Source organism: Branchiostoma floridae, chromosome 1, assembly GCF_000003815.2.
Source record: "Branchiostoma floridae strain S238N-H82 chromosome 1, Bfl_VNyyK, whole genome shotgun sequence".
Lineage (NCBI taxonomy): Eukaryota > Metazoa > Chordata > Leptocardii > Amphioxiformes > Branchiostomatidae > Branchiostoma > Branchiostoma floridae.
The window spans coordinates 14360678-14370078 of record NC_049979.1 but is presented as its reverse complement, the minus strand read 5'-3'; the positions used below and the strand labels follow the sequence as shown (position 1 = coordinate 14370078).

Below are 9401 nucleotides of genomic sequence, written 5' to 3'. Positions count from 1 at the left end.
TTGGGTGGTATTTTCAGCATCCATCAACCTTCTACAGTTCACACCTTTATTGATAGCCTGTTCAGTTCCACCGGCTAGATTAAAAGCCTTCTTTATAATTCTGATGGATAGGCAGAAGATGGTGGCATGAATTATAGATAAGGGCATGACTGTGGTTTGACTTCAAGGTTACTTAGACTTTAATCAATTTTTACCACACATTACAATGGAGCCATCACTACAAATGCTACCTACCATGTTGTCAACATTAATTGGTTCCCAAGAAAGTTTGGTAAATTCTGTCAAACAACACCAGTGTTTTTAGGCATAAACATCAGCATAATAAATGATGTATCATGTTTCACAATACCATATATCATGTCTCATGGGCCCATGGCTGTTCTCAATAGTACCTGAAGTGTAATGGAACAGGAGTAATGTGGGCACTTACACTAATAAAAACCATGTCAACCTCTTCTGTGGGAGCCATAAATTTCTACTCCAGATATTCCTGCTGTGATTTTATAGCCTTCATACCCAGTGATTGGGGAATGGAGGCAGGGCATAGATTTTCCTTACTTGTAAATCAAAGCCAACTCTCAGTATATGGTAAGGTTATGCCTAAAATAGTCCTCACATATGTGATTTTCTGACATGCATTTTTCCATCAACATGAGTATTTGAATTGGTCAAAATCCTGTCCAACATAGGGTTCCAAACAAAGTATGCATGTATATGATTATGATTTCATTTATCAGAGAGGAAGTCAGATCTTTGACAAAAATCTGCTACTAGCTTGTATTAGTGTATGTTATGCAGTTTTTCTGGAAACTACTCTGTTTATTATGGAGATTCCTTACTGTTGAGATATGCTTCATTTCTAGTTTTTCACAACCAAACCAGCCCTGCTTTGGATGCATCATCACCATGGTGAACAGGGGGACAGCTGATGACACAGTCTACTCACCAAATACCTCTGGGATCAGCCTGGACAGTTTGTTATCCTTAGTAAGCTGGGCATGCTGGGAGGGTAATAGTACAACCACACCCAACCCACTAGGATGGGATGTTCAAACATAGGTTTAGCCACTGAAGCTTTGCAGGGGACACGGAGTGTACAGTAAACTTTGTAGGGGATATCGTTTACTAAGTGTGACTTACCATGGAGACTACATTATTACAACATGTTGACTGTAGCTTTATCCAAATGAAATGTACCAAACTCAACTTGAAATTTACAAGTATCTATTTTTGGGGAACACTTTGAAACTCCATGCATGTGGGATGTGTACTGTTTATCGATATCAACAAAAGAACTGAACAGTACGTCTGCTCAATGTGTATATACCTGAATTCCAGTGGAAAAAAACACAAATTCTTCTAAATGACAATATAGTTATTGCATTAACATTATCGCGGCCCAGGTTGGCCAGGTATGACATAAAGTTAGATATGTGAGAACTGCCAAACTGTAACAAACTGCAATCTGTACCCCTGAATTAACCTACAAATCTATGTAATGCAGGTCCTTTCTCTGAACTAAATCAGTAGAATTATTCTACTCTACTGCTTCATCGGTTTTGCGAAGCACATGGCGTAAGTGTTAAGTGCTACTGCTACCTGTGTGTTTATATGGGCATGAGCTATAAAAACAGGCACGTGAGAAAACCCACCTGGTTGATTTGCAAGGCCAAATCTTCCTGGGAGGCGGCACCTGAAGGGACATAGGCAAACAATCATGTCAAGAGGTTCAACAGGGTTTGGTCAGCATATGTGCTATACAGTACAGATAAAATTTTCTTTGTATAGGCAGAGAACAAGAAATGTTTCTATTTTTCATTAAGGCTCCCTGAAGAACAACAACTGTATCCTGAAAACTATTGACAGGAGTTTTAATAATTCAAGCACTCTGAAATCCTGTTGTTTGGTGAAGTTATTTGTACAGTTCAACACCAAATTCTTACAATAAATGGCTTTCCACTAGCAGTGAATAGGAGTAACATATTTTTATATGAAGACTGAATAGAGGTTGCCGGAATGCAAAGAATGGACTTCAAGCTTTGGTTGTAGTGAATTGGTCCAAGTTGACGGTGGTGGACCTGAATAGCAATACCTGGCGTAGTATATCAATTGTCTTGACAGGTAGCTTAAAGGTGCTGTAATTCACCTTAGACAGAAACACCTTCCTGTTTGTAGTTCTCTGCATGGGGCAGATATTCATACCCCCAAGGCCTATACGTCTAATAGATGTAATCGGCCACCTTAGAGCCATAATGTTGCTTAGGGTCACTTCACATGAACCTTCTCTTTTTACTGGGCATCATGTTGCCATCATGGTCTTACTATTCTGGCAGCTGTTTTTTTTGTAAATTACATGGCACATTTGGGATGATTCATTCACCTGGATGTACTGACACAGTAGCGATGTGCTACAAACATGTACACCTAACACAATTCTACCTATTTTGTTCTCATAACAACAGCATCTAAAGCTTAGCTGTATCCTTGCTCACTTTGTTACCCTGGGACAAAATACAAATTTGATCAGTAAATTCACCTACAGCGGAGACAAGGTTAGATTCATTTGCCAAGGTTGTGTGCTGATACTGTCAGATTTCCAAAAGTTGCTCATTGACTGATTGAGGTCATTCTGTCTTCCTGCTAATACATGAAAGCAGACTTAGTCTCTATAGTAATGCTTTTGTTAAATGTAGAAAAAAATGTTGGTTTCTATATAATAAACATATACCTTCTCCCTGAGAGGGGCTCTGTGTGTTTTGTGTGTCCATGCTCAGCCTGGCCAGTAAGTTGTCACACTTGCTCTCGATCTCATCCAGGTCTGGGGAGGGGGGCGGTGAGTCCGACATGCTGGAGACCCGTCGGTTCTCACCAGTCACAGTTCCCGCCACGTACGCAATCTAGAAAAAGGCATACAACAATTAGTTTCTGATTCGCTAGAAAAAGGCTTCAGTGTTCAGTGGGAACTGAACCTTTTGTTGACTGGTCCTCAGTTGCTAAATGGATTGTTCCCACAGCTTATGTTAGAACAGAGCGGTAGACTACCAGTACATGAGAGGCAGATATTCAAAAATGACTACCACAGTATTAGAGATTATTTCTGCATCATAATGAATGGAGCAAAATTTGCAAGATATGTAAATGTACATTGGGGTTGGGGTTTGGTGCGCGTTAAAATTTGCGCGTTAAAAACCTGCGCATTGAAATATGCAAATTAGCCGATTCCCTCGGGATTAGACAACTGTCTTGCTGTTTTTAACTTAAAAGCTTGAAGATGATACCACAAAATAATATTTTGTTGCATTCTAGAGTACAATATCCCTTTCTGTAAATATTCCAGGAGTTTTAAAGTGATTCTTGAATGTTAAGCTTTAATGCGCAACAAAGGTTGACATTTGCATGTGAAACAATCTGCTTGAGAAAAGATGAAATGAAGCTTGTAGAATGGAGAAAAGCCTCAAGCAGTTATATTTTACAATACAAAACCTCACATTAGCAATTTTTCCATGTATTTGTGTCAAATTCAAGTGATTTTGAAATCTTCTGGATATGCAAATTAACCTATTCCCAAGGGAACTAAAAATTAGGAGCTTTTCAAACCAAAAATTCTGGTAACAGATGGAAAATCATATAATGGAGTCACATTTTTCTTACTAAGAATTTATCAATGCACAACTTAATTTTTTAACGCGCATATTTTTAACGCGCGCGCAGAATTTTAACGCCCAGAAAACCCGTTCCCCATTGGATAACATTAATGTATCATCTGGTTTCCAAAATATTGAAACATGCACTACAGACAGGAACATTTCTAACATCTATTTGAAAACATCCCTTTTAATAGCAGTTATGTTTATCCTTACCTACCAATTACTCAAAGAGACAAAGACGAGTTCAAAGGTTCTTGTTTAACTGACTCTTTGCAGACTAATAGTAATACTATAACCAATACTTAGAGTTGACTCTGGCTGAGCACACTTTAGCTATGGAGTAATTCACAGTTAGAAGATTCAACATGTTTGATCTTAAGCAGACCCTTAACAATAACACACCTTTGACACATGTAAGTTTAGTCTGGTCCCCAGTGAGTATAGGGGAGGCATTGGTTATCTTTGGGTGTCCTATCTCAATCTGATCAAATTTATCATTCTTATAGCGACTTCAATGATAACCTGCCATGGACAAAACCACAGAAGTCACCCTTCATCTGGTGCAATTAAACACAGTTATCAATATTTTACCACTGACCATTCACCGGACAATGAGGTCAGATAATTGTGCATGCAATTTCCATTGACCAGAAATAAAAAGTAATATTGGTAGAGATGTCGATGTCATCATGAGTGTATTATCACTCTGTATACTTTAAAAAAGTAATGATGTCACCATATCACTGTAGATCTAAAAAGCACAAGGATTCAGTCACAGACAAGTGAATTTCTGATGGTGATGAGATCCACCCTTCTTCATGAGTAACATGTAGACAATACACTATCCCATCTCAGTTACCTGGAATAACCTCTAAAAGCTGCCAAAGGACTATGTTATTGATAGTAGACAGGTCGGTAGTCAGCTGAAAATTTATTACAATGAATACTTACATTGTCTAATACTAAAGAACATAGTATAAATACCCAAGGCTATTATTATATACCAAATGACCAAGAACATGCAAGTTAAAAAACACACCACAAATTGGCCAGCGTTGGCATACTCAAACAAAACGTTCCTAAGTTATACATCAATGCTTTGAAGTCATCTTTTCTACACTAAAACTAACAGACATGTTTATTTGCATAACTTCACTTGAGAATATAGTTCATACATTTACAGCCAGCTGACTGAAATGTAGACAAAACAGTTCCAGACAGGCTGTTTATGAATGCTAACAGACTTCAAATCCAATGCCATATGAAATATTTGAATTGAGGCATTAACAAAATTTACTGAGCCATTAAAATGCTCCAAAGATTTTTTTTCTCTCTTCTCTTTCAGCTAATCACTTGCAACAGTGTCATAAGTTTCCAGCACAATCCTTTAAAAGGCTGAACACTTGTGCCTCTGAACAGCAAACAAACTCCTCTTTGAGCAGGAAATCTGTTTCAAGGCTCTCTCAACTCCTTCAGCTACACCTCTTAGTATAAACCAAATCTATAAAACATATGGCTGCTATAAATGATACACTGTACTTTCACCAAAGTGTGACAGACTGCTTTCATAAACATTGAGGACTAAATGTTGATTGCTGTGAAAAGCTTAAACACACCCGAGGCAATGATAGCACAAACAAAAGGGGCAATATCACACACCTGAACACTTTCATCTCTGCTGTAACTTGTTTGGGGCAATAAATACCTTACTCAACGGTTGTGGGAGTACTGAGACAAACTGCTGGCCTGTACGTACCAATGCATAGCAACGTTTAATACACACTGTGTGGTTCCCTACTTTATATTGCTATAAATAATATAATAGCATTTTTTCCTAAAGGTAGTGCCTTCTCCTAAATTAGTTTTTGCAGACAATACGATGCTACATGCCGCAGGTGTCAAGGAACCTTAAATTGATGTTGACAAGGTAAGGAAGGGGTGGTGCAAGGGTTGGGTGCCATGGTACACATGCCACTGCAGTGTTGGTTACAATCTGTTTTCCAACCATGTATATAATATTACATTAGCAGCATTAATCAGGACAAGGTTCACACAGCATTCTATATCTAATAATTTCTTATCATTCTACCAACTTTTGGAAATGACATGTTTAAGATCTATCTACCTTGATACCTTTTGATATTGAGCTACTTAAGCCGTGTATGAAGATCAATTAACTCAATTATGACACAAACAAAGAGGTCATAAGGCTTTCTTGCCACTCAGACCAACAACAAACACAATGAGATCAATATCTAAATTCTTCGCAGGTTGTGTTGGCCCTAGTTCAGGCAGTCAGGAGAACAAAATCTTATCTTCTGTGTTTAATTTCTCCTCCTAAAAGCATACAAGATAAGGTCGTGTCGTCTAAATAAAGGACAAACTAAACAGCATGCACATACTTGTCCAGCATTCTAACGAAAAAAAGCTCACAATGCAGGTAAAGACTCTGAGGTTAAGAAAGCAAAACAAAACATAACCTAAGTACAAGTTGCCCTAGATTCACCTGTTCAGTTTATTCATTTGTACAAATGAGAAAGCAATGAACACAAGAAGCCACTAACGTTTATTGTGATGGGTATGCTCCCCTTTCAGGATATTCACTTCAACAAAAGCAGGTGAACATAATAATACCTGCTGTTGGTCTATCAAAGCAAACTTGTGTGTACTGAACACTGTTTTGGTTTTGTCCTAGGGCCTAGGGCCTTCTCAAGTTCTTACCATGTATCCAGATCAGGGCCTGTCAAACTCATATGGCAAACAAATGTGCGTGGTGCTTTATGTCAATAACTAAGTGGGGGTTTAAAGTTTCATATTTTCGTGTGTCAATTCTAATTCCAATCTGTACTCAGGTTTGTTATATACTTACTTTCGACACAGGGTAATTTACAAATATGTCATTTTGGACAAGAAGGCCTTCTAATTTCAGGATCATAACGAAGCAAAGATTGAAAACGTCGGTGGCATCAATTGTTCAAACTTTGTCCAACAGTTTCAGCTTTCAAAATAATCTGGGACTTACAGTTTTCTCAAATCATGGAGTTCAAACAGTAACGTCCTTGGTTTAGATGAAAGGTTCCCTCTTCTGGGATCGTGTTTCAAAGAGTAACTTTAAAAATCAATACAAGGTAAAGTGTACTTTGGATTAGGTCAAGTCCTCCCTTGTCCTAGGTACAATATATTTTCATAAAAATCCATAATTGAAGAAGAGCTCAATTTTGTATGACTGATGGATGGACTTTTGTAAACCCTCTAAAACTTGACTTTGACTCCGACTTTATTCGAATTGCAACAGGGACAATACATTATGTGGACAATTGGAAGCTAGCTATCTAGCTTTTTCTTTTGTTTGCAAATTACACATAGAAGAACTTGTGAAGTGTATGTACCGCATAACTATCTGACACCTGTTTCTGGCATTTATGAACCTACAAAAATGTACTGCATCTGAAACTTTTAAGAGTGATTTTTGTGTAACTTTAACATACTCTGATGTACTAGCATCTTGACGTGAGGGGACACACTTGAGAGGATCCCCAATCCTATTACTACCATTTAATCAAGTGTAACCAAATAACCCAGATCATGGACATTGGGCACTTGTCATGGTATTCATGGCACATTACAACAACTGCATTACGATGCTGGTAGTGTGGGGAAGGATTGTGTCAGCCATGTAGGCAGCACTTGTGAAGTTAACTACTTTGCCAGATCCCCTGTCCTTACGTCTTTGGTCAGGACCAAGCAGGCATCGACATATAAAATCTGCCAAAGTTGGGTCGGAACATCAGATACGTGGCGGTGTTACACATACATAAACAGCGAAGTCTGCTGCTATTGTTGGCTTTAACAATAAACATCCTGGCGGTCTTTTGGACGGCTGAATATTGGGTATCCAGGAAGCTGTCTGTTCAAAGCTGTCGCTTTGACCCAAAAATGTACCCGATTGTTTAACTGACCTCATGACTCTCAATGTTGTTATTCATAGTTCTTGATAATTTGAGGACACCAATGGCGTGTTTTAATTGATTCTAATTACCATCTATGATTACATGTGAAACGAAGTTTTATACTGGATCAGTGTGCTGTTGATGGCAAATGTTTTCTGTTGTTCAAAAGTTATCTGCGATGACCCATGAAAAACGGACTCAACTCGCTTTAGCTGAGTGAGTCATCAACAACACTGAACTGTGCATGATTCAAAACCGGACAGGTTTCTGACAAACGAAACGTTTTTTATTGTTTGTTCAAACATAGGGACCACATCAAATTTAGACGTATGGCATCATTTCAGAGATCAGCCAGGATATGTAAACATTGTATGATAGATCAGGCTTTCCTGCCGAGTCTACAAAAACTCACCTCAACTCTACGCGTGTGCCGTCAACAAAGAGTGCAACCTCAGTCAGCACTGGCGATTTTCCTCAGTAAATCCAGCCCGTCGCTGTCCAAGTCCATGTTGAAGATTGTTTGCACAATAAGTAAGGACTGAGCATTAATGACGCGGACAAAAAGTGGAGTTTCTCAGAACTAAAACGTGTCTACACTGCCCGAACAATGGCCGCCCCTATGTTCAATTCAACCGCCAGCCAGACGGTGTTTGCTGTGTCCCACTCACTCCCCGCACCCTTCTGCAACACAAACCCGACTCCCCGCAACTTCTCCACTGGAAAAACCTCCTCTGGTCACGACACAAAGGTAATCCGGGAGGACGAAAGGAGGCGAGGTGCTGGAGAGCTTTCGAGAAGTGGACAAATGAACACAGAAGTCATCCGATCCTCGGTTTTGTCGTCTGAGACGAACCTGCCCAAAGCTGGGTCACGTGACAAACGGATCCCCCCTCAGGCTAGCCAGTTCGCACGGCAAAATGCAGCGCCACCTAAACCTGGGTAGTGGTACTACAACACTAGCTCTCTCAACCAGACTCATTTGGCTGCAGAATGATCAATACATAGTTGTTGATGGAAACGGAGGATTAGCCAGACAAGTCACCTGAACAGATATAAGGATTATTTGGGTTACCAACTCCATTTACAAATTTGTTACTCAAAGTTGGTAAATTTCTACATTTCATATTTGCTCTGTTGCTGCATTCTGGTATAACGTTAAGCCTTATAGAGTTAACCCCATCTGCAACCATGAGATGAACGTTTAAGGGTTCCAGGAAGCAACAAGGTCACTATGTCCCAGTTGGCCAAGTCTACAATCAATGAACAACATCACCAATTTGAAAGATATTGTTCGTTCCTACTGTTGTGATCACACATGTACCCAACAGGTGGCGCTGTTGTAACACGGTTGACACAAACTGCACATACTCTGCAAGCACACTTCTTTGGTTCCAGCCACAAACTGACCTTTTTGTACCAATTGAATCACACTTTAGTGGCTCATTCAACTTTGGACAGTGCCCTAGAAGCATGATGCAAGGCTAACGTTACCCTTCACAGGGAGGGGCCTGCTATAGCCATTTTCAGCAGTTTGCCAACTTTAGAATATACATGTGTATGCAGTTTTGGATACAAATATTCGTTCTGGGCCAAACTAATTTGGATAATGTTACCTTCCAAACATCACAATATATGCTTGAGTTAGCCTACATTAGTTCACACCAAATATTTTGTCAACACACTCATTCTATGCCTGTGTCAATAAACTGTATCACTATTTTTTTTAAAACTGTTAACAGTTAACAGATGGACAGCACCACAATAAAAAAATTGGTGATTCATGTGAAGCACTTTATATACAGTC

General features: G+C 39.2%; 1 long non-coding RNA gene across 1 annotated transcript; it reads right to left on the bottom strand.

Moving 5' to 3' along the window:
* Positions 1–1556: 1556 nt before the first annotated feature.
* LOC118410496 lies at positions 1557–8477 on the bottom strand. Its single transcript, XR_004830561.1, has 3 exons — positions 8010–8477; positions 2729–2897; positions 1557–1693 (listed from the first exon to the last, which is right to left on the bottom strand). It is a non-coding gene; the product is annotated as an uncharacterized LOC118410496 (long non-coding RNA).
* Between the last annotated feature and the right edge of the window lie 924 nt (positions 8478–9401).